Source organism: Coregonus clupeaformis, chromosome 24 (assembly GCF_020615455.1).
Source record: "Coregonus clupeaformis isolate EN_2021a chromosome 24, ASM2061545v1, whole genome shotgun sequence".
NCBI classification, from domain to species: Eukaryota; Metazoa; Chordata; class Actinopteri; order Salmoniformes; family Salmonidae; genus Coregonus; species Coregonus clupeaformis.
The window spans coordinates 29,433,011-29,460,442 of NC_059215.1; the positions used below are offsets into that span (position 1 = coordinate 29,433,011).

The 27,432-nt window shown below is 44.6% G+C and overlaps 1 protein-coding gene across 2 annotated transcripts in view; it reads right to left on the reverse strand.

The window, feature by feature from the left end:
* LOC121538349 (extracellular sulfatase Sulf-2) overlaps positions 1-26,488 on the reverse strand; it is a 169,975-nt gene extending 143,487 nt beyond the window's left edge. For both annotated transcript variants that reach the window (XM_041846254.2, XM_041846256.2), the window contains exon 1: positions 26,081-26,488. The gene's annotated coding sequence lies outside the window, so the exon portion shown is untranslated. The remainder of the gene's footprint in view (positions 1-26,080) is intronic.
* Between the last annotated feature and the right edge of the window lie 944 nt (positions 26,489-27,432).

A 27,432-nucleotide genomic window follows, 5' to 3' on the forward strand; every position in this document is an offset into this window, starting at 1 on the left:
TCACCCCGGCCTAGCTTTAGACGGGCAATGCGCTTACAACACTTGCACAGAGGAAGGATTCTGAACACAGATTCACCTTAACACTCTGGTACACATTAACATCCACAACACACACACACACACACCTGTCTGTACTGAGACAACAGCTGCCAGTTCATCATCTCACAGTACACTCTACACAAAGAAACAACTAGTTCCCTGTGTGACCCAATTACTCTCACTGACTCTCACTGCTGTTAACAGAGCCAGATACATGGACTTCAAATTGACCAGGTGTACAACTGAAGCAGGTCTCTCTGGATAGCCTGTTCCCATGTGAGAAACATTACAATGGCAGAGCACCTTCTGGACTTTCCACTCAATGAAATCACAACCTTAAAATAGGTTTCTAGTAGGATGTTTCAGAGCTATTGGCCTGGTAGATCTTCCTGTGTGAGTGAGTCTCTTCAGCCCTGCTCTGAGGAGAGGAGAAGGGAGAGGAGGATACTGCAGGTTAGTGCTGGCAGAACCTAGACCTGAGTCCGCGGGGCAGAGAGAGGGGGACCAGGGGGGAGGGGGCTGAGGAGGAGGGCAATATAAACAGGGGCAGGACCTTACAGAACACCCAACATCACCACATCAGTTTCAGCATGGCTCAAATGCGTTGGGGCTGTTGGGGCATAGCAGCACAGTTTAAATAATGAAGGAGGTATAAAACAGCAAAACAGAAGCCCCAGGTGTCCTCCTCCTCCTGCTCCTCCATTAATATCTCTCTCCCGTCAGCCACACGGTCAGAAGTGGCTCCCCCACTGCCCCAGCCTGACACACGTATGCACACACACTGGTGGGAGTAGGCCTTAACATCAATATTGCATCCGGCAGGCAGGACTCAGGGAGAAAGTGGGGTCTGGAAAGTGACTCAGTCAGTCGGACTCTGGCCCATTTGGAACACAGCAGGGTTGAGGAAGGGGAGGAGAGGACGGGGGAGGGGACGGGGGAGGGCCTGTAGGTAGACAGAGGTGAGGGGTATACTGTGAGACCACCTGTCTCTACTCTCTCTCTCTTCCATACTTCTCCCTCTCGCCCCTCCACTCTCTGCCTCTCTATAATAAATAATAAATTCTGTGTCACAGACGGTTAGGGCGGATGCTTATTCCCCTTGCCTCTACAGTACACCGTTTTCTTTTCCTAAGCCAAACTACCCGATACTAACGACTGGCATGATTACATCACTCAGCTTGTGCTCCTGCTGCGCCGGGCAAACTATTCACAGTGCTTTAGCTTTAGCTGGCTGAATTCCTTCTGCTCTGCTGTTCCCTCTACACACGAGAGCACTGAGGCCTCTGTGTCTGCATACTCTGGCCCCGCTGTGTGTGAGTGAGATTTTGTGTGTGTGTATGTGTGTTTTGCATGGAGCTCGGCACCACAGGGTGAGGTGGCACAGCCAAGGCTGGTTTAAGTGGGAAACAGAAAATGAACCGGCAGTATGACACTGTGACACCACTCTGTGTTCAGCATTTCTTACTCTGAGTAGAGTGTGAATCACAAGGGAGTGAAAGGGTTAACCCCCTTTAGTGTTTCCTCCAAGGAGCTCAGCTCTGCCGCAATGGAGCTGGGCTATCAAAACCAGGACAAACCCCTTAGCGCAACTCCAAAGATAAAAGGATTGTCTTCATATTCAAATCAATGTCAATACAGTGTGATTCTCTGCATGCTTCTGTGTGTGTGTGTGTGTCCTCTGCATGCTTCTGTGTGAGCATGTGTGTTTGTGTACTACAGACAGGTGTGAGGTCCCGGTTCACATCAGGAGAGGATAGGGTTTTGCAGGATGTTCTGGACATTCCACTTACCACCCTGATGTTCCGTGGGTTCTGTTAATCCCTGATTCTTACAGAGGAACACATATGGGCTGGGATATAGGGATGTTTTTCACTTTGTGAAACAAACCCCACCCAGTCAACCCACACATACTGTTGATCACTGCAAAGTCACTAACAAACAGACACACAAAGAAACACACATGCATGGAACACACGCCCACACAAAACCGCAACAGTCTTCTCGGTCACACCGGTGGAATATAAGCACTTTGTACACATAGACATTCACACAAAGTAATCCTTCACGAGGCATTAAAGACTTCCTGCTCCAACAGTTTAACCCCTGCCCTCTTCGTATACATAGTTAGACGGTGAATAGAGATCTTAACATGGGGAACAGAATCTCCTTCACAGCCATGCAGCCCCCAGACAGACTCACCTCTACTCAACAAAATGTAAACAGTACCATGCACGGCTGTTCCTGCTTCGGCTGTGTCCCAAATGGCACCCCATTTCCTACATAGTAAGAACTTTTGACCAGAGCCATGCTATACTGAACAAAAATATAAACGCAACATGCAACAATTTCAACGATTTTACTGAGTTATACAGTCGTGGTCAAAAGTTTTGAGAATGACACAAGTATTTTGCTGCTTCAGTGTTTTTATATATTTTTGTCAGATGTTACTATGTGTCACACCCTGGTTCTGGGACTCATTATGTTGAGCCAGGGTGTGTTCATTTCTATGTGTGTATTTCTATGTTGGTATTCTGTTGTGTTGATTTCTATGTTTTGCCTGAGTGACTCCCAATCAGAGGCAACGAGTGTCAGCTGTTGGCTGGTTGTCTCTGATTGGGAGCCATATTTAAACTGTATGTTTTTCCCTTTGGGTTTGTGGGTTTTTGTTCCGTGTTCGGTCGTTGATACCGTGGACGTCACGAGTCGTGTTTTGTTTTGTATTTTGACGCTTTAACTAATTAAAGTCATGTTTGTTCATCACGCTGCGCCTTGGTCTACTCCTTACCTCGACCTTGACAGAAAAACCCACCCGCCAATGACCAAGCAGCGTGTCCAGGGGCAGCTCTTGGGCTGGACATGGGAGGAAGCGCCGGGAGAAGAGACGGTGGAGGCGCGCCGTAGAGAGGAGCTACGGCGTGATCAGGGTCGTCGTCGGACGGTCGTGAGGCAACCCCAGAAATTTTTTAGGGGGGGGGCACACGGCATGGACGACGGGGCTGACGGAGGAGAAAAGGGGGCGGATCCAGAAGGCCACCAGGCCAGGGGTACACCGCCCTGTACGTCCTGTGCGGATGCCTCACACAGAGTGTGTGAGGGTAGGCATTCAGCCAGGACGGGTGGTGGCCGCTCTTCACTCCAGGCCTCCTATCCGTCTCCACAGCCCGGTTCGGCCTGTCCCTGCTCCACGCACCAAGCCTACGGTGTGCGTCGACAGCCCAGCCCGGCCTGTCCCTGCTCCACGCACCAAGCCTACGGTGTGCGTCGACAGCCCAGCCCGGCCTGTCCCTGCTCCACGCACCAAGCCTACGGTGTGCGTCGACAGCCCAGCCCGGCCTGTCCCTGCTCCACGCACTAAACCTACGGTGCGCGTCGCCAGCCCGGTCCGGCCTGTTCCTGCCACCCGCACCAAGTCTACGGTGCGCGTCGCCAGCCCGACCCGGCCTGTTCCTGCCACTCGCACCAAACCTACGGTGCGCGTCGCCAGCCCGGTCCGGCCTGTTCCTGCCACCCGCACCAAGTCTACGGTGCGCGTCGCCAGCCCGACCCGGCCTGTTCCTGCCACTGGCACCAAACCTACGGTGCGCGTCGCCAGCCCGGTCCGGCCTGTTCCTGCCACTCGCACTAAGCCAGGGGTGCGAGAAGTCAGCCTGGTAAGGCCCGTCCCTCTTCCACGCACCAAGCCAGGGGTGCGAGTCGTCAGCCTGGTAAGGCCCGTTCCTCCTCCACGCACAAAGCCAGGGGTGCGCGTCGTCAGCCTGGTAAGGCCCGTCCCTCCTCCACGCACCAAGCCAGGGGTGCGAGTCGTCAGCCTGGTAAGGCCCGTTCCTCCTCCACGCACCAAGCCAGGGGTGCGAGTCGACAGCCTGGTAAGGATCGCTCCTGTTGAGTCCAGTCCTGCTCCAGCCGGCGGGGCCAGACTGGACCAGGGGCACTATGGGGGGTGTATTGGAGGGTGGTGGTTAAGGCCGGAGCCAGAACCGCCGCCGAGGAGGTATGCCCGCCCAGCCCCCCCCCGGTTTGTTTAGTTGAGGCGCGGTCGCAGTCCGCGCCTTTAGGGGGGGGTACTGTCACACCCTGGTTCTGGGACTCATTATGTTGAGCCAGGGTGTGTTCATTTCTATGTGTGTATTTCTATGTTGGTATTCTGTTGTGTTGATTTCTATGTTTTGCCTGAGTGACTCCCAATCAGAGGCAACGAGTGTCAGCTGTTGGCTGGTTGTCTCTGATTGGGAGCCATATTTAAACTGTATGTTTTTCCCTTTGGGTTTGTGGGTTTTTGTTCCGTGTTCGGTCGTTGATACCGTGGACGTCACGAGTCGTGTTTTGTTTTGTATTTTGACGCTTTAACTAATTAAAGTCATGTTTGTTCATCACGCTGCGCCTTGGTCTACTCCTTACCTCGACCTTGACACTATGGTATACTGAAGTATAAGTACAAGCATTCCATAAGTGTCAAAGGCTTTTATTGACAATTACATTAAGTTTATGCAAAGAGTCAATATTTGCAGTGTTGACCCTTCTTTTTCAAGTCCTCTGCAATCCGCCCTGGCATGCTGTCAATTAACTTCTGGGCCACATCCTGACTGATGGCAGCCCATTCTTGCATAATCAATGCTTGGAGTTTGTTAGAATTTGTGGGTTTTTGTTTTTCCACCCGCCTCTTGAGGATTGACCACAAGTTCTTAACGGGATTAAGGTCTGGGGAGTTTCCTGGCCATGGACCCAAAATGTCGATGTTTTGTTCCCCGAGCCACTTAGTTATCACTTTTTCCTTATGGCAAGGTGCTCCATCATGCTGGAAAAGGCATTGTTCGTCACCAAACTGTTCTTGGATGGTTGGGAGAAGTTGTTCTCTGAGGATGTGTTGGTACCATTCTTTATTCATGGCTGTGTTCTTAGGCAAAATTGTGAGTGAGCCCACTCCCTTGGCTGAGAAGCAACCCCACACATGAATGGTCTCAGGATGCTTTACTGTTGGCATGACACAGGACTGATGGTAGCGCTCACCTCGTCTTCTCCGGACAAGCTTTTTTACGGATGCCCCAAACAATCGGAAAGGGGATTCATCAGAGAAAATGACTTTTCCCCAGTCCTCAGCAGTCCAATCCCTGTACCTTTTGCAGAATATCAGTCTGTCCCTGATGTTTTTGCTGGAGAGAAGTGGCTTCCTCACTGCCCTTCTTGACACCAGGCCATCCTCCAAAAGTCTTCGCCTCACTGTGCGTGCAGATGCACTCACACCTGCCTGCTGCCATTCCTGAGCAAGCTCTGCACTGGTGGTGCCCGATCCCACAGCTGAATCAACTTTAGGAGACGGTTCTGGCGCTTGCTGGACTTTCTTGGGCGCCCTGAAGCCTTCTTCACAACAATTGAACCTCTCTCCTTGAAGTTCTTGATGATCCGATAAATGGTTGATTTAGGTACAATCTCACTAGCAGCAATATCCTTGCCTGTGAAGCCCTTTTTGTGCAAAGCAATGATGGCACGTGTTTCCTTGCAGGTAACCATGGTTAACAGAGGAAGAACAATGATTTCAAGCACCACCCTCCTTTTAAAGCTTCCAGTCTGTTATTCTAACTCAATCAGCATGACAGAGTGATCTCCAGCCTTGTCCTCGTCAACACTTTCCCTTGTGTTAACGAGAGAATCACTGACATGATGTCAGCTGGTCCTTTTGTGGCAGGGCTGAAATACAGTGGAAATGTTTTTGGGGGATTAAGTTCATTTTCATGGCAAAGAGGGACTTTGTCATTAATTGGAATTCATCTGATCACTCTTCATAACATTCTGGAGTATATGTAAATTGCCATCATAAAAACTGAGGCAGCAGACTTTGTGAAAATTTATATTTGTGTCATTCTCAAAACTTTTGACCATGACTGTAGTTCATATAAGGAAATCAGTCAATTGAAATCAATTCATTAGGCCCTAATCTATGGATTTCACATTACTGGGAAGGGGCCAGGCCCAGCCAATCAGAATGAGTTTTTCCCCACAAAAGGGATTTATTACAGACAGAAATACTCCTCAGTTTCATCAGCTGTCTGGGTGGCTGGTCTCAGGTGAAGAAGCTGGATGTGGAAGTCCTGGGCTGGCGTGGTTACACGTGGTCTGCGGTTGTGAGGTCGGTTGGATTTACTGCCAAATTTTCCCGGCTTATGGTCGAGAAATGAACATTCAATTATCTGGCAACAGCTCTGCTGGACATTCCTACTATTAGCATGCCAATTGCACACTCCCTCAAAACTTGAGACGTCTGTGGCATTGTGTTGTGTGACAAAATTGCACATTTTAGAGTGGCCTTATATTGTCCCCAGCACAAGGCCCACCTGTGTAATGATCATGCTGTTTAATCAGCTTCTTGATATGCCACACCTGTCAGGTGGATGGATTATCTTGGCAAAGGAGAAATGCTCACCAACAGGGATGTAAAAAAAAAAATGTGTGTGAGAAAAATAAGCTTTTTGTGCGTTAAGAACTTTTCTGGGATCTTTTATTTCAGCTCATGAAACATTTACATTTTACATTTTAGTCATTTAGCAGACGCTCTTATCCAGAGCGACTTACAGTTAGTGAGTGCATACATTTTTTCATACTGGTCCCCCGTGGGAAAAAAACCCCACAACCCTGGCGTTGCAAGCGCCATGCTCTACCAACTGAGCTACACAGGACTTGGGACCAACACTTCACATGTTGCGTTTATATAGTTCTTCAATATAGATGAATAGGCCCAAATTACAAGGCTGTTTCATTTCACTAAAGCAGCGTTTCCCAAACTTGGTCCTTGGGACCCCAAGGGGTGCACGTTTTGGCTTTTGCCCTAACACTACACAGCTGATTCAAATGATCAAAGCTTGATGATTAGTTGATTATTTGAAGCAGCTGTGTAGTGCTAGGGCAAAAACCAAAATGTGCACCCCTTGGGGTCCCCAGGACAGAGTTTGGCAAACCCTGCACTAAAGGGAACAATGAGTAAGATGGTGCCGATAGACATGGTCGTCTGGTTCCTGGCTCCTAAGCGACTTTGCAGTATTTAGTTTTTTTTTGGTGTTATTTCTCACATTATTAGCTCAGCAAGTTTTCAGGTGTTATTACATACAGTCGGCAAGAAGTTTTGGAAATTAGAGCGGCGGTAACTCACCAGCATTTCGACCAGAAATACAACTTTCCTGAATTGGATCTTTTGTTCATACTCCCCAAGGCGATCCTGAATTGGATCTTTTGTTCATACTCCCCAAGGCGATTCCACTTATCCCAAATCTGCTCCAAGACGCCGCCGGCCGAGAAGAGGTATTCGGAGTGGACTTGTAGTCCGACTCAGGAGGTGTGCATACCATCCACTACTTCCGAGTATATTACTTGTTAATGTTCAGTCCCTGGACAATAAAGTAGACGAGCTCAGGGCGAGGATCTCCTTCCATAGAGACATCAGGGACTGTAACATACTCTGTTTCACGGAATAATGGCTCTTTCCAGATATACTGTCCCCGTCCATTCAGCCAGCTAGGATCTCAGTACATCTCGCAGACAGGATATAGATATACACTACCGTTCAAAAGTTTGGGGTCACGTCACTTAGAAATGTCCTTGTTTTCGAAATAAAAGCAATTTTTTTGACCATTAAAATAACATCAAATTGATCAGAAATACAGTGTAGACATTGTTAATGTTGTAAATGGCCATTGTAGATGGAAACTGCTGATTTTTTATGGAATATCTACATAGGCGTACAGAGGCCCAATATCAGCAACCATCAGTCCTGTGTTCCAATGGCACGTTGTGTTTGCTAATCCAAGTTTATCATTTTAAAAGGCTAATTGATCATTAGAAAACCCTTTTGCAATTATGTTAGCACAGCTGAAAACTGTTGTGCTGATTAAAGAAGCAATAAAACTGGCCTTCTTGAGACTAGTTGAGTATCTGGAGCATCAGCAATTGTGGGTTCGATTACAGGCTCAAAATGGCCAGAAACAAATAACTTTCTTCTGAAACTCGTCAGTCTATTCTTGTTCTGAGAAATGAAGGCTTTTCTATGCGTGAAATTGCCAAGAAACTGAAGATCTCATACAACGCTGTGTACTACTCCCTTCACAGAACAGCGCAAACTGGCTCTAACCAGAATAGAAAGAGGAGTGGGAGGCCCCGGTGCACAACTGAGCAAGAGGACAAATACATTAGAGTGTCTAGTTTGAGAAACAGACGCCTCACATGTCAACTGGCAGCTCCATTAAATAGTACCCGCAAAACACCAGTCTTAACGTCAACAGTGAAGAGGCGACTCCGGGATACTGACCTTCTAGGCAGAGTTGCAAAGAAAAAGCCATATCTCAGACTGGCCAATAAAAAGAAAAGATTAAGATGGGCAGTCTGAGATATGGCTTTTTCTTTGCAACTCTGGCTAGAAGGTCAACATCCCAGGGTCGCCTCTTCACTGTTGACATTGAGACGGGTGTTTGCGTGTACTATTTAATGGACAAAAAAAATTGATTTTCTTTCGAAAACAAGGACATTTCTAAATGACCCCAAACTTTTGAACGGTAGTGTTATATATATATATATATATATATATATATATATATATATATATATATATATATATATATATATATATATATAGATATATATAGTTGAAGTCGGAAGTTTACATACACCTTAGCCAAATACATTTAAACTCAGTTTTTCACAATTCCTGACATTTAATCCTAGTAAAAATTCCCTGTCTTAGGTCAGTTAGGATCACCACTTTATTTTAGAGACAATTATTTATTTAAGCTTTTTTTTCTTTCATCACATTCCCAGTGGGTCAGAAGTTTACATACACTCAATTAGTATTTGGTAGCATTGTCTTTTAAATTGTTTAAACTTGGGTCAAACATTTCGGGTATCCTTCCACAAGCTTCCCACAATAAGTTGGGTGAATTTTGGCCCATTCCTCCTGACAGAGCTGGTGTAACTGAGTCAGGTTTGTAGACCTCCTTGCTCGCACACGCTTTTTCAGTTCTGCCCACACATTTTCTATAGGATTGAGGTCAGGGCTTTGTGATGGCCACTCCAATACCTTGACTTTGTTGTCCTTAAGCCATTTTGCCACAACTTTGGAAGTATGCTTGGGGTCATTGTCCATTTGGAAGACCCATTTGCGACCAAGCTTTAACTTTCTGACTGATGTCTTGAGATGTTGCTTCAATATATCCACATAATTTTCCTTCCTCATGATGCCATCTATTTTGTGAAGTGCACCAGTCCCTCCTGCAGCAAAGCACCCCCACAGCATGATGCTGCCACCCCCGTGCTTCACGATTGGGATGGTGTTCTTCGGCTTGCAAGCAACCCCCATTTTTGCTGTTGTTCTGGGATTGATTTGCACTTTTCGCACCAAAGTACGTTCATCTCTAGGAGACAGAACGCGTCTCCTTCCTGAGCGGTATGACGGCTGCGTGGTCCCATGGTGTTTATACTTGCGTACTATTGTTTGTACAGATGAATGTGGTACCTTCAGGCGTTTGGAAATTGCTCCCAAGGACGAACCAGACTTGTGGAGGTCTACAATTTATTTTCTGAGGTCTTGGCTGATTTCTTTTGATTTTCCCATGATGTCAAGCAAAGAGGCACTGAGTTTGAAGGTAGGCCTTGAAATACATCCACAGGTACACCTCCAATTGACTCAAATGATGTCAATTAGCCTATCAGAAGCTTCTAAAGCCATGACATCATTTTCTGGATTTTCCAAGCTGTTTAAAGGCACAGTCAATTTAGTGTATGTAAACATCTGACCCACTGGAATTGTGATACAGTGAATTATAAGTGTGTAAACAATTGTTGGAAAAATTACTTGTGTCGTAAAATGTAAAAATGTGTCATGCACAAAGTAGATGTCCTAACCTACTTGCGAAAACCATAGTTTGTTAACAGGAAATTTGTGGAGTGGTTGAAAACGAGTTCTAATGACTCCAACCTAAGTGTATGTAAACTTCCGACTTCAACTGTACATACATGTAGATATTCCATTAAAAATCAGCCGTTTCCAGCTACAATAGCCATTTACAACATTAACAATGTCTACACTGTTATTCTGATCAATTTTATGTTATTTTAATGGACATAAAAATTGCTTTTCTTTCGAAAACAATAACATTTCTAAGTGACCCCAAACTTTTGAACAGTAGTGTACACACACACACACACACAAACTCCGACATTGTTCGTCCTAATATTTCGAAATTCCATTATTTTACTTTTTAGATTTGTGTGTATTGTTATGAATTGTTAGATATTACTACACTGTTGGAGCTAGGAACACAAGCATTTCGATACACCCGCAAAAACATCGGCTAAATATGTGTATGCGACCAATACAATTTGATTTGATTTGTGAATTGAATTCCTCCAGGGCAGCTCAACATGCTCGTTTTAAATCCAATAACAGACAATATAGATTTTTTCCAGTGGCTTTGACACATGTGGACAAAGAAAATCTAATGAATTTGAAAAATTGAAAATGCAGGGAATCAACCAAGATGAGAGTCAGTGATCAATGAAGAGGTGGTGTAACATGAACAAGATTAAATGGATTAGAGGATGATCATCAACCCCTGAGCAGACTGCATGAGCCATGCTGGGTGTTTATCCATGCTTGTTCACGTTTATGAATGATTTGCGTGTGTGTGTTTGTGCACACCTGCATGTATGTGTGTATATTGTATGTTTGAGTTTGATCGTGTGCGTCAGTTTATCCATGCGTATGTGTGTGTGCGCGCGTCAGTGCATGTTTGCTGGGCCTCAACACAAAGAGATAACGTGCGTAATAGTTATACGTGGGTTGACTCCTAATCCGCAGTCCCCGTGGTTATATCCGCCGGGCAGACGGGTTTAGGGTCATTAAATATTGTGTGGCTGAAGGGCGGGTCGGTGGTGGATGGGTTGAATAAAGTGAAACAATGACTTTTTTATTGTGCAATTTATATAAGGTACATTGAGGTTTTTCTTTCATTATTTTAGACTATCTGGTATTAGTGCATAAGCCTAAACTTTAGGGCTCAACTGTGCGCGCCAAATAGCCTTCACAGCCAATCGCCAAATAATGCTTTTGGGAACGGGCAGAAAAAGTTTACGTCAATGCATGGAGGCAAAAAGGACATTGTCGAAGTTTAAATCAATAAGACAAAAGCTGCGAAACGCGAGTTTAAAATAAAGAGAAGGGAGGGCCAGAAAAGTAATGTTTGGAAAAGTTTTGGTGAAGTGGTAAAAGAGGATGATAGCAGTGCCGGCTATGTTATGTATGATGATTGTGAGGCGCTATACAAATGTGACTTAAAATATTCCTATGGCATGTCAAGGGAACTGTAGCCTACTGTTTAGATGGGTTAAATGGAAACTGAAATCTGGACATTGACTGTAGGTCTACAACCTCTCACATAGCCTTAATAATAACGCCTGCAGAATTAAGCATTTCTTGCAGTAAAATTATGCACTACATGTAAGTAAAATTTGGACTTGGGAACAGGAGTGGAGAAATATGAATTATTTCTGCATTTTGAGAGAATGCAATGCTGTCACGGTTTCGGCCGAGGCTGCTCCTCCTCCTTGTTCGGGCAGGCTTCGGCGGTCGTCGTCCCCGGAGTACTAGCTGCCACCGATCTATGTTTCATGTTCGTTTGGTTTTGTCTTGATGTTGTACACCTGTGTCTTGTTAGTCCTCGTTAGTGTCCTATTTAGTTATCGTTGGTTGTGTTTGTCTTTGTGTGTGATTGCTCTTCTGTTTCGTGTTGGAGCTACTTATTTCCCTCCAGTGTTTTGGAGAGGTTCTTTTTGCACATGTTAGTGCGCCGTTTATTTGACGCCTGTGTGCGCCGTGTATTCGCCTTCGGGCTTATTGTGCTTATTTCTTTTCGTGAATATTGCACTAAATTATTTTGGACTGAGCCTCTGCGTCCTGCGCCTGATTCATACACCACACCCACCTTCAGCACCCATTGACAAATGCTCAGTTAGATACCATCTGTAGAGGTGCGGTCTTCATCCACATAAAATTAGCATCAAAGCCAAACTGAAATCTTATCAGAAACACGTTGGGTCGTTTTTCACAGCTTTCTTTTCCATTACAACCAGTCAAACGGTTGTCATTTGGACATTTTGCACAGAAAACCTTTCCCGTTTTTTTTTGTTGCTTTATTGTATTTTCTCCCCAGTCCCTAAAGTCTTTGCTCCGCGAAAGATGACAGAAAACTTTACCGGTCAACTAGATTATTACTTTCTATTGATCTATTACATTATTCTGTTGACCAAGGGTTTGTTTAGTCTTCTAGGGCATCATATAATGACAAAAGAGAAGCTACATGCATTTAATTATAGACTTGACTAACAAATAGCCTACCAAAATGTCGGAAATTAAAAGCAGAAACATATCTAAATCAGGCAACAACAAAAAATCTTGCACCCCGTCAGAAAAATTGTTCAGCAGTCTTTGACTGTAGCCTATAGCGCATTTTCTATATTTGCGGCTTAGGGTTGGGTGCGGGCCTCAGATTTTTCACTTTATTACATTTAGTTCGGCAGTTGCGGATGGGTTATTAGCAATTGTGGGCGGGTGCTGGTGAACAAACAGCTGACCCGCGCACAACTAGTGCCTAACGCTTTGAACACACCGACTGGGTTTTGCGGTTCCAATGGAATGCTGCGCTTGCCTTGCAGCATTGCGTTGCAGGGGCAGTTGCAGTGCATTCTGTGTGGCACATACGTTGGATTTATCGAACGTATGCGTCAAACTGTATGCGTAAACGGGTTGACAGAAATGGTAGCAGAAGGTGAATGTTGAACTTTTGTTGCACACATATCTAGATGATGCTGCATACTATTTTGCGCAAAAACTCAGTTGGTGTGTTCAAAGCGTTAAGCAAATAACGCATGCAGAAACCTTTTTATCTGATGTTTTATTACTTTTTATCTAAATGCTTTGTGCACAGAGCCATGCTATTTCCTCTAATATTCTAATGCAGTCACTGTATGCTTCATGTTAGTTGAGTAATCTATCTGATTTAGCAGTGCAGAGTATACTGAAGCCACTGGAACAGCAACTGTAACAAAGCAGACAGTCACATGCTGGTGAATAACAGGAAAACTATAGACAAAGAGGACAAATACTTACTTACTGGTAGAATAGTGTTGTCAATGTTGTTATGCTCTATGCTCTAATTGCTCTTTGACCAGATCTCACCCCAGATCATTGCTCCTGTTTATGTGGGCAGCAGGTGGCGGGTGCAAGCAGATTCATGGAGCTTGAACAGAAAAGTGCACAGCGTGCGTGTTCGTGTGTGGCTGTGTGCGCTTGTGTGTATGTGTGGCTGTATTGTGCATACATCAGCTGTTTTTATGGATCAATAAACCCTGATGCCACACCAAACTTCTCACAATGTAATGGGTTCAAAGGTTACACGTGTCACAGAGGAAGCAACCTTGGGTCTGACACTGATGACTAGCTGTCTTTCTACTTGACTGGTTTATTCTCTGAAAATATAATGGAGCCTTCAGAGAAATATCAGAGAATGTTTATTTTCACTGTATGACTCTCATAATCTAATATTACAGACATTATGATATATTATGTTGTTTGAATTAACATCCTATAACCAGTCATAATCCTGGACTGCTATCTTTGTTTGGTTTCTCTCCCTACAGAACTGAGACTTGCTGGCTTCTGTGTTCACTATCAAAATTCAAACCTTATCAGTGATAAATGGCCATGCCTTTTTGTGTTTTGTGGCTGACCAAGGCCGATCAATGCCCTTCCCACCATAATACAAAGACTCCTTCTTTTTGTTTTAATAAAACATTTTTGCAGATGTCCCACGATTTAGCGCTGGCTGCGCCTCATAAGTAAATGTCACACACATACATAAGCACACACGCACGCACGCACACACCCAAACCTACACTAAGTTCCTTCCTCTCTCTCTCTCTCGCTCTCTCTGTTCCTCTCCTCAGCCTCATGAGTGTTGAGGTGTATTGCTCTAGCTGGGTCGTACATCTAAAACATCCTCATGGCCAGACTAATATTATCAGAGTGCAACACCAGAAACCAGTGTTAGCGGAGACAGGAGCACTGGGCTATCATCTTGGTAGGGAAGCAGTGGTGGAAAGAAACCAATGATGGCTATGAAAATATAAAATAACATCTTGAATGTTTCATCAATGCTATACTAAATTAATGAAAACATAACAAACAAGAAATCCCTAACTTCACTGGACCTGTTTGACTGAATGTAACTTTCCATACAGGAAAGCACATGGAGAACCATCCTACACATACACTAGACATAAGGAAATTAAGTGAGGGAGAAGTGCTGTTGAGTGGTTGTGCTGCAGTGACCACAGACGGCCAGAGCAGAGCATCAGTATGTGACTGACTGGGCAGGCAGGTGTAGCCAGATGTAGAAAGAGTTGGGTTCCGTGCATGTTTGCATTCCAGCGGCTGAGGCAAACCCCGGAGCCCTTGCCACTCACCCCAGTGGTCCGCATCTGCCAATGTATCTGTGTGAATCTAGAAACCCAGTGTAAATAGACAGAGCAAACACAACTTGAGCCAACCTGGGCCATCCGGAGCAACAGTTGTCAGACTTCCAAAGTCAACACAGCACACGGTCGACTAAACATCGAAAACAAGGCGATAGCAGAGAAGACCGTACAAACACTCCTGTTACTTAGTCCTTTTGTCACAGAAGTCATTAGAAAAATATTAGAAATCATATTTCTTTCTATTTTATTTTTTATGTATTTTCTGAGTTTAACACTAGAACCACTAAAGCAGTCAGTCATTTTACTCTACCATGCACCTTAGAGGCTGCTGCCCTATATACAGTACCAGTCAAAAGTTTGGACACACCTCATTCAAGGGTTTTTCTTTATTTTTACTATTTTCTACATTGTAGAATAATAGTGAAGATGTCAAAACTATGAAATAACACATATGGAATCATGTAGTAACCAAAAAAGTGTTAAACAAATCAAAACATATTTTATATTTGAGATTCTTCAAAGTAGCCACCCTTTGCCTTGATGACAGCTTTGCACACTCTTGGCAATCTCTCAACCAGCTTCATGAGCTAGTCACCTGGAATGCATTTCAATTAACAGGTGTGTCTTCTTAAAAGTTAATTTGTGGAATTTCTTTCTTAATGCGTTTGAGCCAGTCAGTTGTGTTGTGACAAGGTAGGGGTGGTATACAGAAGATAGCCCTATTTGGTAAAAGACCAAGTCCATATTATGGCAAGAACAGCTCAAATAAGTAAAGAGAAACGACAGTCCATCATTACTTTAAGACATGAAGGTCAGTCAATACGGAACATTTCATGAACTTTGAACGTTTCTTCAAGTGCAGTCACTAAAACCATCAAGCACTATGATGAACCTGGCTCTCACGAGGACCGCCACAAGAAAGGAAGACCCAGAGTTACCTCTGCTGCAGAGGATAAGTTCATTAGAATAACTGCTCCTCAGAAATTGCAGCCCAAATAAATGCTTCACAGAGTTCAAGTAACAGACACATCTCAACTGTTCAGAGGAGACTGCGTGAATCAGGCCTTCATGGTCGAATTGCTGCAAAGAAACCACTACTAAAGGACACCAATAATAAGAAGAGACTTGCTTGGGACAATAAACACGAGCAATGGACATTAGACCGGTGGAAATCTGTCCTTTGGTCTGATGAGTCCAAATTTGTAGGTGAATGGATTATCTCTGCATGAGTGGTTCCCCCTTTGAAGCATGGAGGAGGTGTGATGGTGTGGGGGTACTTTGCTGGTGACATTGTCTGTGATTTACTTATACAGCATGGCTACCACAGCATTCTGCAGCGATATGCCATCCCGTCTGGTTTGCGCTTAGTGGAACTATCTTTTTTTTTTTAACAGGACAATGAACCAACACACCTCTAGGCTGTGTAAGGGCTATTTGAAGGAGAGTGATGGAGTGCTGAATCAGATGACCTGGGCTCCACAATCACCCGACCTCAACCCAATTGAGATGGTTTGGGATGAGTTGGACCGCAGAGTGAAGGAAAAGCAGCCAACAAGTGCTAAGCATATGTGGGAACTCCTTCAAGACTGTTGGAAAAGCATTCCAGGTGAAGCTGGCTGAGAGAATGCCAAGAGTGTGCAAAGCTGTCATCAAGGCAAAGGGTGGCTACTTTGAAGAATCTGAAATATAAAATATATTTTGATCTGTTTAAGACTTTTTGGGTTAATACATGATTCCATATGTGTTATTTCATAGTTTTGATGTCTTCACTATTATTGTAGAATGTATCAAATATATATAAAAAAAATAAAAAAAATAAAAACCTGGAATGAGTAGATGTTGTAAAACTTTTGACTGGTACTGTGTGCGCATGCACACACACACACACACACACACACGGACTCCGGACTCCGACATTGCTCGTCCTAATATTTCTATATTTCTTAATTTCATTCCTTTACTTTGTGTGTATTGTTGTGTATTGTTGTGTATTGTTGTGTATTGTTTTGTGTTGTTGATTATTGTTGTGTATTGTTGTGTATAGTTAGATATTACTGCACTGTTGGAGCTAGGAACACAAGCATTTCGCTACTGCTAAATATGTGTATGCGACCAATAAAATGTATTATTTTATTACTCTGCCATTTTTTAAAGTCATGCCCCCCTCAGTCCTTGACTTTTCCTAAATAAGTCTATGTAACACACTGTTCGGTGCTAGAATCTTAATATCACAAACAGAATGTGTTATAAGCAGTTTTAGGAGGGCATTTTTCCCTGTTGCCCCTCCGCCCGACAGTAGATAATTATGTAATCACCAATTATGAATAAAGAACAGGGCGGGCCATTCTATTGTATTGATCCATTCTAATTATAATCTTTAAATGGTATGTAGCCTATATCAGTCCACCGAATTCAATAAGTATTTTCAGTCTACTCTGGCCTACTTGGAGTAGGCTACACAGTGAGAGCGTGTGTAATTGTACATGCTGAACGGCTTTCAATATCTGGGAAAATATCCACATCAGGCAGCAGGTGAGTGAGTGTCAGAGAATGTGGTGATGAGGCTTGCGGAACCTTACTTTGGCATGGGGAGAAATGTCACCTTGGACAATTTATTCACTTCACTGTCATTGACGAACGAGTTGCTTTCAAAGAAAACAAGTCTGGCCGGCACCATGAACAAAGTGAGATGGGTGCTCCCTCTGCGCAAAATAAGGCACCTGCACAGCCGTCGTGGAGTAAAACGGTGCTGATGAATGACAAGACAATGGGAACACAATAAAGAGAAAACCGGAGACTATTAAGCTCTACAACCAAACAAAGGTATGTCAGTGTGTCAAGCAAGTGAAAGTTACGAAAATTGTGTCAACTGTTAGGACAAGGGATAACAGCTAAAAGACTCACACAAGCACCAGCTGAGTCTTTTGACACAAAACTGGGAAGTTCGAGCCCTGAATGCTGATTGGCTGACATCTGTGGTATTTCAGACTATATACCCCGGGTATGACAAAATATTAATTTTTTCTGTTCAAATTATGTTGGTAAACAATTTATAATAGCAATAAGGCACCTCAGGGTTTTGTGTTATATGGCCAACATACCACAGCTAAGGGCTGTATCCAGGCAAACCATATTGCGTCATGCTTAAGAACAGCCCTTAGCCGTGGTATATTGGCCATTTACCACACCCCCTTGGGAATTATTGCTTAATTATATTCATTATAATACCACTATTGCGTTTGTGCTGAGTTTCACTTTTTATCAAGGCCACTTGGCGCTTATAATGATGTTTAGGCTACTGATGTTTTCATCATTTGACCGTACGTCTTGGTGGTTGGGGTATTTTATAATATTTTGTCGTTATAAATAGAAGCTGTTACCATGTTCCAACACATATGCTTTATGTTTCATAGTTGTAACAAAGGCACTCCATGAATAAAATGGATTGAACACTTCAACTTTGGTGTTTTTGTGTGTTTTTTTTTTATAAATAAGGTGCATTTGGAAAGTATTCAGACCCCTTGAAATGTTCCACATTTTGTTACATTACAGCCTTCTTTTAAAATGGATTAAATCAAAAAATGTCCTCAATCTACACACAATACCCCATAATGACAAAGCGAAAACAGGTTTTTAGAAAACGTAGAACTTAGAACTTAGAAAAACCTTATTCACATAAGTATTCAGACCCTTTGCTATGAGACTCGAAATGGAGCTCAGGTGCATCCTTTTTCCATTGATCATCCTTGAGATGTTTCTACAACTTGATTGGAGTCCACCTGTGCTAATTTCAATTGATTGGACATGATTTGGAAAGGCACACAACCTGTTTATATAAGGTCCCACAGTTGACAGTGCATGTCAGAGCAAAAACCAAGCTATGAGATCGAAGGAATTGTCCGTAGAGCTCCGAGACGGGATTGTGGCGAGGCACAGATCTGGGGAAGGGTACCAAAACATTTCTGCAGCATTGAAGGTCCCCAAGAACACAGTGGCCTGCATCATTCTTAAATGGACAAAGTTTGGAACCACCAAGACTCTTCCTAGAGCTGGCCGCTCTATACCCAAGAATGACAAAGCAAAAACAGTTTTTCTGAAATATTTTACATTTACATTTTACATTTTAGTCATTTAGCAGACGCTCTTATCCAGAGCGACTTACAGTTAGTGAGTGCATACATTTTACTTTTTTTTATACTGGAATCGAACCCACAACCCTGGCATTACAAATGCCATGCTCTACCAACTGAGCTACATCCCTGCCGGCCATTCCCTCCCCTACCCTGGACGACGCTGGGCCAATTGTGCGCCGCCCCATGGGTCACATTTACATAAGTAAATATCACATTTACATAAGTATTCAGACCCTTTACTCAGTACGTTGTTGAATCACCTTTTGCAGCGATTACAGCCTCGAGTCTTCTTGGGTATGACGCTACAAGCTTGGCACACCTGTATTTGGGGAGTGTCTCCCATTCTTCTCTGCAGATCCTCTCAAGCTCTGTCAGGTTGGATGGAAAGCGTCACTGCACAGCTATTTGTAGGTCTCTCCAGAGATGTTCGATCGGGTCCAAGTCCGGGCTCTGGCTGGGCCATTCAAGGACATTCAGAGACTTGTCCTGAAGCCACTCCTGCGTTATCTTGACTGTGTGCTTAGGGTCGTTGTCCTGTTGGAAGGTGAACCTTCGCCCCAGTTGGAGGTCCTGAGCGCTCTGGAACAGGTTTACAATGATCACTGTACTTTGCTCCGTTCATCTTTCCCTCGATCCTGACTAGTCTCCCAGTCCCTGCTGATGAAAAACATCCCCACAGCATGATGTTGCCACCACCATGCTTCACCGTAGGGATGGTGACAGGTTTCTTAGGATGGGCGGCAGGTAGCTTAGTGGTTAAGAGCGTTGTGCCAGTAACCGAAAGGTCGCTGGTTTTAATCCCCGAGCCGACTAGGTGAAAAATCTGTTGATGTGCCCTTGAGCAAGGCACTTAACCCTAATTGCTCCTGTAAGTTGCTCTGGATAAGAGCGTCTGGTAAATGACTAAAATGTTTCCTCCAGACGTGACGCTTGACATTCAGGCTAAAGAGTTCATTATTGGTTTCATCAGACCAGATAATCTTGTTTCTCATGGTCAGAGTCCTTTAGGTGCCTTTTGGCAAACTCCAAGTGGGCTGTCATGTGCCTTTTACTGAGGAGTGGCTTCCATCTGGCTTCTCTACCATAAAGGCCTGGTTGGTGGAGTACTACAGAGATGGTTGTCCTGGAAGGTTCTCCCATCTTCACAGAGGAACAAATGTGCTCTATCAGAGTGACCATCGGGTTCTTGGTCATCTCCCTGACCAAGGCCCTTCTCCCCCCGATTGCTCCGTTTGGCCGGGCGGACAGCTCTAGGAAGAGTCTTGGTGGTTCCAAACTTCTTCCATTTAAGAATGATGGAGGCCGCTGTGTTCTTGGGGACCTTCAATGCTGCAGTAATATTTTGGTACCCTTCCCCAGATCTGTGCCTTGACACAACCCTGTCTCGGAGTTCTAAAGGTGTGTGCCTTTTCAAATCATGTCCAATCAATTGAATTTACCACAGGTGTGGTAAGATGGCCACAGGTGTGGCCGTATCCAAGATGGCGTAGCAGTGCGTCGTGGTTTTATTCATTGTCCTAGTGTAAATATCCCGTTTCTTGTTTTTTTTGTCTATTTTGTATATATTTCTCAATTTTTACTTTTCATTCTTTAACTAAATATACTTTCCTGCAACCCGCCTCACCCAACGTGGAAAGGATTCTATTATTTCTTTATGACTTTCATCAAGAACCTTAAGCTGAAACTAGTGTAGCTGCAACTGAATGGCTACTTGCTATTAGTCACCGTTAGCGTCTTCACCATTGTCCGTGGCCTACACTATCCACCAGCCAGCTCTAGCTCTAGCCTGGACAATTCGTCGGCCAGTCTGCACAGCGTGCTATCGACCCAGAGCTTATCGGACTTTCTGCCGGAATCACTGGACCCTAGCGCCGGATCATCGCAACCAGCTAGCTAGCTGCAACCTGTTGTTGGCTAATTACCATTGCCCCATAGCAAGCACCAGTTAGCCTTGAGCTAGCCTCAGGCCCTCCCGGCTATCTACCTCTCTGTCAACCGGACGGGACCTCCTAGTGTTGACACTGAGCCCCGCCGATCCAACACGACCGGTTTGCCGACGAAATCGTCTGATGTGGTTTCAACAGGCTTCCCGTTGCGACAACCACGAAGATCCATCTGCTAGCCCCGGCCCGCTAGCACACGCAAACTACAACTGTGCTCCCTGCTAGCTGTGCTGAAGCACCAATTTGAACTGCTCTCGGACTCACATATTGCTGTTCACTGGACCTTATGATCACTCAGCTGCACAGCTGATGCCTGCTGGACTGTTCCTTTACACGGTACCCTGTCCTGTTTATTCTGTTTAGCCTCAGCCCAAACTTTATCGCTATTACCAGTTGTTGTCTTAGCTCTCTCTAATAACACCTGTGATTGCTTTATGCCTCTCTCCCTTGTCAATATGCCTTGCCTATTGCTATTTGGGTTAGTTCTTATTATACAATTTCACTGTAGAACCCCAAGTCCCTCTCAAACTGCCTTAAATAGTTCCTTTGTTCAACCCCCCATACACGCCGAGACCGGCTCAATCGGTGCCTCCAGTGATGCTATCTCTTTCATTGTTACCCAACGCTTAGGTTTACCTCAACTGTACTCATATCCTTCCATATCCTTTTCTGTACATAATGCCCTGAATCTTTTCTACAACGCCCGGAGAACTGCCCCCTTTATTCTATGTACCCAACGCACTAGAAGACCAGTTCTTAAAGCCTTTAGTCGTATCCTTATTCTAGTCCTCCTCTGTTCCTCTGGTGATGTAGAGGCTAACCCAGGCCCTGCAGCCCCCAGTATCACTCCTACTCCCCAGGAGCTATCATTTGTTGACTTCTGAAACCGTAAAAGCCTTGGTTTTCTGCACGTAAATATCAGAAGCCTCCTTCCTAAGTTTGAGTTATTCACTGCGTTAGCACACTCCACCAACCCTGATGTTCTAGCAGTGTCTGAATCCTGGCTTAGGAAGGCCACCAAAAATTCTGAAATTTCCATCCCCAACTATAACATTTTCCGTCTAGATAGAACTGCCAAAGGGGTTGGAGTTGCAATCTACTGTAGACATAGCCTGCAGAGCTCTATCATACTATCCAGGTCTGTGCCCAAACAGTTTGAGCTTCTACTTCTAAAAATCCACCTGTCCAGAAATAAATCTCTCACTGTTGCCGCTTGCTACAGACCCCCCTCAGCCCCCAGCTGTGCCCTGGACACCATATGTGAATTGATTGCCCCCCATCTATCCTCAGAGTTCGTACTGCTTGGTGACCTAAATTGGGATATGCTTAACACCCCGGCCATCCTACAATCTAAACTAGATGCCCTCAATCTCACACAAATTATCAACGAACCTACCAGGTACAACCCTAAATCCGTAAACATGGGTACCCTCATAGATATCATCCTGACTAACTTACCCTCTAAATACACCTCCGCTGTCTTCAACCAGGATCTCAGCGATCACTGCCTTATTGCCTGCGTCCGTAACGGGTCCGCGGTCAAACGACCACCCCTTATCACTGTCAAACGCTCCCAAAAACACTTCAGCGAGCAGGCCTTCCTAATTGACCTGGCCCAGGTATCCTGGATGGATATAGATCTCATTCCGTCAGTAGAGGATGCCTGGTTGTTCTTTAAAAGTAATTTCCTCTCAATCCTAAATAAACATGCCCCATTCAAAAAATACAGAACTAAGAACAGATATAGCCCCTGGTTCTCCTCAGACTTGACTGACCTTGACCAGCACAAAAACATCCTGTGGCGTACTGCATTAGCATCAAATAGCCCCCGCGATATGCAACTTTTCAGGGAAGTTAGGAACCAATATACACAAGCAGTTAGGAAAGCAAAGGCTATCTTTTTCAAACAGAAATTTGCATCCTGTAGCACTAACTCCAAAAAGTTTTGGGACACTGTAAAGTCCATGGAGAATAAGAGCACTTCCTCCCAGCTGCCCACTGCACTGAGGCTAGGAAACACTATCACCACCGATAAATCTACAATAATCGAGAATTTCAACAAGCATTTTGCTACGGCTGGCCATGCTTTCCACCTGGCTACCACTACCCCGGCCACCAGCTCTGCACCCTCCGCTGCAACTTGCACATGCACCCCCCCGCTTCTCCTTCACACAAATCCAGACAGCTGATGTTCTGAAAGAGCTGCAAAATCTGGACCCCTACATATCAGCTGGGCTAGACAATCTGGACCCTTTCTTTCTAAAACTAGCCGCCGAAATTGTCGCAACCCCTATTACTAGTCTGTTCAACCTCTCTTTTGTAACGTCTGAGATCCCCAGAGATTGGAAAGCTGCCGCGGTCATCCCCCTCTTCAAAGGGGGTGACACTCTAGATCCAAACTGTTACAGACCCATATCCATCCTGCCCTGCCTTTCAAAAGTTTTTGAAAGCCAAGTTAACAAACAGATCACCGACCATTTCGAATCCCTACGTACCTTCTCCGCTATGCAAACCGGTTTCCGAGCTGGTCATGGGTGCACTTCAGCCATGCTCAAGGTCCTAAATGATATTATAACCGCGATCGATAATAGACAGTACTGTGCAGCCGTTTTCATTGACCTGGCCAAGGCTTTCGACTCTGTCAACCACCGCATTCTTATTGGCAGACTAAATAGCCTTGGTTTCTCAAATGACTGCCTCGCCTGGTTCACCAACTACTTCTCAGATAGAGTTCAATGTGTCAAATCGGAGGGCCTGTTGTCTGGACCTATGGCAGTCTCTATGGGGGTGCCACAGGGTTCAATTCTTGGGCCGACTCTTTTCTCTGTGTATATCAATGATGTCGCTCTTGCTGCTGGTGACTCTCAGATCCACCTCTACGCAGACGACACCATTTTGTATACATCTGGCCCTTCATTGGACACTGTGTTAACAAACCTCCAAACGAGCTTCAATGCCATACAACACTCCTTCAGTAGCCTCCAACTGCTCTTAAACACTAGTAAAACTAAATGCATGCTCTTCAACCGAACGCTGCTTGCACCCGCCCACCCGACTAGAATCACTACTCTCGACGGGTCTGACCTAGAGTATGTGGACAACTACAAATACCTAGGTGTCTGGTTAGACTGTAAACTCTCCTTCCAGACTCACATTAAGAATCTCCAATCCAAAGTTAAATCTAGAATCGGTTTCCTATTTCGCAACAAAGCCTCCTTCACTCATGCTGCCAAACATGCCCTCGTAAAACTGACTATCCTACCGATCCTTGACTTCGGCGATGTCATTTACAAAATAGCCTCCAACACTCTACTCAGCAAATTGGATGTAGTCTATCACAGTGCCATCCGTTTTGTCTCCAAAGCCCCATATACTACCCACCACTGTGACCTGTACGCTCTTGTTGGCTGGTCCTCACTACATATTCGTCGCCAAACCCACTGGCTCCAGGCCATCTATAAATCACTGCTAGGCAAATCCCCGCCTTATCTTAGCTCATTGGTCACCATAGCAACACCCACCCGTAGTATGCGCTCCAGCAGGTATATCTTACTGGTCATCCCCAAAGCCAACACTTCCTTTGGCCGCCATTCCTTCCAGTTCTCTGCTGCCAATGACTGGAACAAATTGCAAAAATCTCTGAAGCTGGAGACACTTATCTCCCTCACTAACTTTAAGCATCAGTTGTCAGAGCACCTTACCGATCACTGCACCTGTACACAGCCCATCTGAAATTAGCCCGCCCAACTACCTCATCCCTATATTGTTATTTATTTTGCTCATTTGTACCCCAGTATCTCTATTTGCACATAATCTCTTGCACATCTATCATTCCAGTGTTAATACTAATTGTAATTATTTTGCACTATAGCTTATTTATTGCCTTACCTCCATAACTTGCTACATTTGCACACACTGTATATATATTTTTTCTGTTGTATTTTTGACTTTGTTTTATTTTACCCCATATGTAACTCTGTGTTGTTGTTTTTATCGCACTGCTTTGCCTTATCTTGGCCAGGTCGCAGTTGTAAATGAGAACTTGTTCTCAACTGGCTTACCTGGTTAAATAAAGGTGAAAAAAATTAATAATAATAATAATAAAATAAATAAAGGTGTACTCCAATCAAGTTGTTGAAACATCTCAAGGATGATCATTGGAAATTTCGAGACTCATAGCAAAGGGTCTGAATACTTACGTAACTAAGGTATCGGTGCAAAAATGTCTAAAATCCTGTTTTCGCTTTGTCATTATGGGGTATTGTGTGTAGATTGATGAGGATTTTTATTTATTTAATCCATTTTAGAATAAGGCTGTAACTTGTGGAACAAGTTGTGGAAAAAGGGAAGTGGTCTGAATACACTGTATAGCCTACAGTAACATACTAATGAAAATGCTATTGTGTTATTTGAAATAACATAAAAAGAGTATTCTAATGTTACCCAAGGCCTTCATAAACACAACCAAATGATTATTTTTGCAATAGCATATATGACATTTATTAATTACACTGTTAGAATGTTGCAGTCAGAATAACTGCTCGTTAGCTTGAAGGGGGTCCGTCGAGGCCCAGCGGTTCTAGTGTTAACAGATAGATAGAGAGGATGACAGTGGGGAAAGATAGAGAGAGGCAGTGTCAAAGGGCAGTTGGCTGGATTCAAACAATTTCTGGGGCTTAGACCGCTAGACCACCGTAGGCAACTAGAAATCATATTTCAATAATTTATCAACAGTGTGATAAAACCAAAACAATGAAATTAGGCACTTCACATTCCCATACTTTCCACTTCAAACAGTATCTCCACTTTATCGAAGTTCCTGTTTGAAAAACAATTACTTATATGCTTTCAACTATCCAAGTAACATTAACAGAAACAGTGTTCCTCTATCACAGCCCATTGCAGAGTTGCTCAACAGGAAACCAGTACCTGATGCATATAGTGAGTGACAGCTCGAGTCTGTCCAACAACCCAACACTACCTCCCTTTCCCTTCTCTTCTCTTCTCTTCTCGTGTCTCTCTCTCTCCTTCCCGGTGGCTGTGGCGGCTAGGCTATAGGCAGGGGAACAGGGTGTAACACCGTCCCTCCCTTTCCCCCAGTAACACGGCTCCTAGTCAGCAAATGCAAGCTCCCACGTGCTCATCAGCAAGGTAGCAAAGAGATAAGCAAAAACTAGAAGAAACTAAACAAGAAAATAACTGACAGCATGAAGCACAAACAACCTGGCTCCTTTAAGACAGAGAAACACACACATAATGGGGGGGGGGGTAACTGTAGACATAGAGGGTTAGCCGTGTTGCGCTACACTACCTCCTTAGAATTCCCAGAGCCCAATTACATCAGCGCAGCCAGCAGGAGCAAGTGCAGAAAAAAGAGAGAGTTAAGAGCGAGAGAAAGCGAGGAAGGGGGAGAGCGAGAGGCAGCAAAGTGAAAAGTAGGATAAGCCACTGTACCTCACACAGATGCAGGTCCTGAGCGTGTGTATGTCTGTCAGGGGAGCAGGTGCTGTCCCAGGGTGCTGACCCAGTAGAGCTGCTGGAGGAGGGGGCACTGCTCTGGGCTGGGTAATCAGTCACACATCACAATGCACTGCTCCCATCTCTCTCTCTAGCTGCATGACCACTCTCTCAGACGTACGGATAGAGAGACAAAACACTAATATAGACACAGAGAAATGAGGAGGGAAAGGGGAGGGGGAGTTTAAAATGAAGAAAAAAACAGAAATCCCTCTCCCCAAAGTTACATTTCTCTCTCTCCCTCTCTAGCTCGCTCACAGAGTTCTCAGTGAACCAGTAGCGGTGTGGTGTCGTGGCTGAATCAGGACAGCCCTAGCCATCTGTTGAAACATGCCTGCCTCTTTGCTTTACTCACTCACTCACTCACTCACAGAGCGGGAGAGAGAGAGCAGGGAGGGAGGGATAGAGGGAGGGCAAGGGAGAGAGGGCTGTCCTGCCTTCCTGTGCCCAATCTGAAAACAGAACACTTTCCCTTGGGGAGGCAGGCGGAGCCAGAGAAACGGAGAGAAGGAGAGAGCGAGAGCAGAGAAACTGAAAAAGATAAGTAGAGACATAGGGGGAGGTGGGACAGAGACAAAAAAAGAGAAAGGAAGGAAATGAATGAGGGAAAAGGGACAAGTTTATAAGTGAGAAGTGGAGTGGCGGGAGGGAGGGAGGGAGGGAAAGAAAGAAAGAAAGAAAGAAAGAAAGAAAGAAAGAAAGAAAGAAAGAAAGAAAGAAAGAAAGAAAGAAAGAAAGAAAGAAAGAAAGAACGAAAGAAAGAAAGAACGAAAGAACGAAAGAACGAAAGAAAGAAAGAACGAAAGAACGAAAGAACGAAAGAACGAAAGAAAGAAAGAAAGAAAGAAAGAAAGAAAGAAAGAAAGAAAGAAAGAAAGGGAACAGGAGCACATTTTGGGAGAGGTGGGGTGAAATGGAGATCTTGACTCAGATCCTCTGTATTCATGGGTATTCATGTGGCTGGTACCATTTGGGCTTAATGGCCTGTGTAAGCCAGTAGAGGACAGAGAGAGGGGAAGGGAGGGACAGGGGTGCAATGTTACACTGAAAAACTATAGCACAGAGATATGCAATTACTCCCCTACACCAAGTACACATAAACACACCCAAACACACAATTGTGTCACACACAGATACACAAAACTAAAACATTCAGATACACAGACTGACAAACACACCCAAACACTCCCGAGGCTAGGCAGCAGCACAAAAATAAACACAGAAAGGAAATTAATAAACACACTGAAGAGGGGCCAAAAATATTTTCAATTTCGGGAAGCTCTTGGGAT